The sequence below is a fragment of the Salvelinus fontinalis genome, chromosome 24 (assembly GCF_029448725.1).
Source record: "Salvelinus fontinalis isolate EN_2023a chromosome 24, ASM2944872v1, whole genome shotgun sequence".
NCBI classification, from domain to species: Eukaryota; Metazoa; Chordata; class Actinopteri; order Salmoniformes; family Salmonidae; genus Salvelinus; species Salvelinus fontinalis.
In genome coordinates this window covers 42,250,118-42,254,102 of record NC_074688.1, presented here as the reverse complement: position 1 = coordinate 42,254,102, position 3,985 = coordinate 42,250,118, and positions in this window count along the sequence as shown.

The following is a 3,985-nucleotide window of genomic DNA, read 5'->3' as shown; positions in this document are numbered from 1 at the left end:
TACTACTACTACCATTACATCAGTACTACAACTACCATCATCATTACTACTACAACAATTACATCAGTACTACAACTACCTTCATCATTACTACAACTACCAGCATCATTACTACTACTACCATTACATCAGTACTACAACTACCATCATCATTACTACAACTACCATTCATTACTACAACTACCAACATCATTACTACAACTACCATCATCATTACTACAACTACCATCATCATTACTACAACTACCATCATCATTACTACAACTACCATCATCATTACTACAACTACCATCATCATTACTACAACTACCATCATCATTACTACAACTACCATCATCATTACCACTACTTCTACTACCATTACATCAGTACTACAACTACCATCATAATTACTACTACTACCACCATTACATCAGTACTACAACTACCATCATCATTACCACCACTACTACTACCATTACATCAGTACTACAACTACCATCATCAATACTACTACTACCATTACATCAGTACTACAACTACCATCATAATTACCACTACTACCATTACATCAGTACTACAACTACTATCATCATCATTACCACTACTACCATTACATCATTACTACAACTACCATCATCATTACCACTACTACCATTACATCAGTACTACAACTACCATTATCATTACTACTACTACCACCACCATTACATAAGTACTATAACTACCATCATCATTACTACTACTACTACTACTACTACCACTATTACATCATTACTACAACTACCATCATCATTACTACAACTACCATCATCATTACTACAACTACCATCACCATTACTACAACTACCATCATCATTACTACTACAACCATTACATCAGTACTACAACTACCATCATCATTACTACAACTACCATCATCATTACTACTACTACCATTACATCAGTACTACAACTACCATCATCATTACCACTACTACCATTACATCATTACTACAACTACCATCATCATTACTACTACTACCATTACATCAGTACTACAACTACCATTATCATTTCTACTACTACCACCACCATTACATAAGTACTACAACTACCATCATCATTACTACTACTACTACTACTACCACTATTACATCATTACTACAACTACCATCATCATTACTACAACTACCATCATCATTACTACAACTACCATCATCATTACTACTACTACCATTACATCAGTACTACAACTACCATCATCATTACTACAACTCCCATCATCATTACTACAACTACCATCATCATTACTAAAACTACCATCATCATTACTACAACTACCATCATCATTACTACAACTACCATCATCATTACTACAACTACCATCATCATTACTACTACTACCATTACATCAGTACTACAACTACCATCATCATTAACACTACTACTATCATTACATCAGTACTACAACTACTATCATCATTACTACAACTACCATCATCATTACTACAACTACCATCATCATTACTACTACTACCATTACATCAGTACTACAACTACCATCATCATTACTACAACTACCATCATCATTACTACAACTACCATCATCATTACTACAACAACCATCATCATTACTACAACTACCATCATCATTACTACAACTACCATCATCATTACTAATACTACCATTACATCAGTACTACAACTGCCTTCATCATTACTACTACTACCATTACATCAGTACTACAACTACCATCATCATTACTACTACAACAATTACATCAGTACTACAACTACCTTCATCATTACTACAACTACCAGCATCATTACTACTACTACCATTACATCAGTACTACAACTACCATCATCATTACTACAACTACCATTCATTACTACAACTACCAACATCATTACTACAACTACCATCATCATTACTACAACTACCATCATCATTACTACAACTACCATCATCATTACTACAACTACCATCATCATTACTACAACTACCATCATCATTACTACAACTACCATCATCATTACTACAACTACCATCATCATTACCACTACTTCTACTACCATTACATCAGTACTACAACTACCATCATAATTACTACTACTACCACCATTACATCAGTACTACAACTACCATCATCATTACCACCACTACTACTACCATTACATCAGTACTACAACTACCATCATCAATACTACTACTACCATTACATCAGTACTACAACTACCATCATAATTACCACTACTACCATTACATCAGTACTACAACTACTATCATCATCATTACCACTACTACCATTACATCATTACTACAACTACCATCATCATTACCACTACTACCATTACATCAGTACTACAACTACCATTATCATTACTACTACTACCACCACCATTACATAAGTACTATAACTACCATCATCATTACTACTACTACTACTACTACTACCACTATTACATCATTACTACAACTACCATCATCATTACTACAACTACCATCATCATTACTACAACTACCATCACCATTACTACAACTACCATCATCATTACTACTACAACCATTACATCAGTACTACAACTACCATCATCATTACTACAACTACCATCATCATTACTACTACTACCATTACATCAGTACTACAACTACCATCATCATTACCACTACTACCATTACATCATTACTACAACTACCATCATCATTACTACTACTACCATTACATCAGTACTACAACTACCATTATCATTTCTACTACTACCACCACCATTACATAAGTACTACAACTACCATCATCATTACTACTACTACTACTACTACCACTATTACATCATTACTACAACTACCATCATCATTACTACAACTACCATCATCATTACTACAACTACCATCATCATTACTACTACTACCATTACATCAGTACTACAACTACCATCATCATTACTACAACTCCCATCATCATTACTACAACTACCATCATCATTACTAAAACTACCATCATCATTACTACAACTACCATCATCATTACTACAACTACCATCATCATTACTACAACTACCATCATCATTACTACTACTACCATTACATCAGTACTACAACTACCATCATCATTACTACAACTCCCATCATCATTACTACAACTACCATCATCATTACTAAAACTACCATCATCATTACTACAACTACCATCATCATTACTACAACTACCATCATCATTACTACAACTACCATCATCATTACTACTACTACCATTACATCAGTACTACAACTACCATCATCATTAACACTACTACTATCATTACATCAGTACTACAACTACTATCATCATTACTACAACTACCATCATCATTACTACAACTACCAGCATCATTACTACTACTACCATTACATCAGTACTACAACTACCATCATCATTACTACAACTACCATCATCATTACTACAACTACCATCATCATTACTACAACTACCATCATCATTACTACAACTACCATCATCATTACTACAACTACAATCATCAGTACTACAACTACCATCATCATTACTACTACTACCACCATCATTACTACAACTACGGCCATCATTACTACAACTACCATCATCATTACTACTACAACCATTACATCAGTACTACAACTACCATCATCATTACTACAACTACCATCATCATTACTACAACTACCATCATCATTACTACAACTACCATCATCATTACTACAACTACCATCATCATTACTACAACTACAATCATCATTACTACAAATACCATCATCATTACTACAACTACCATCATCATTACCACGACTACTACTACCATTACAACAGTACTACAACTACCATCATCATAACTACTACTACCACCATTACATCAGTACTACAACTACCATCATCATTACCACCACTACTACTACCATTACATCAGTACTACAACTACCATCATCAATACTACTACTACCATTACATCAGTACTACAACTACCATCATAATTACTACTACTACCATTACATCAGTACTACAACTAC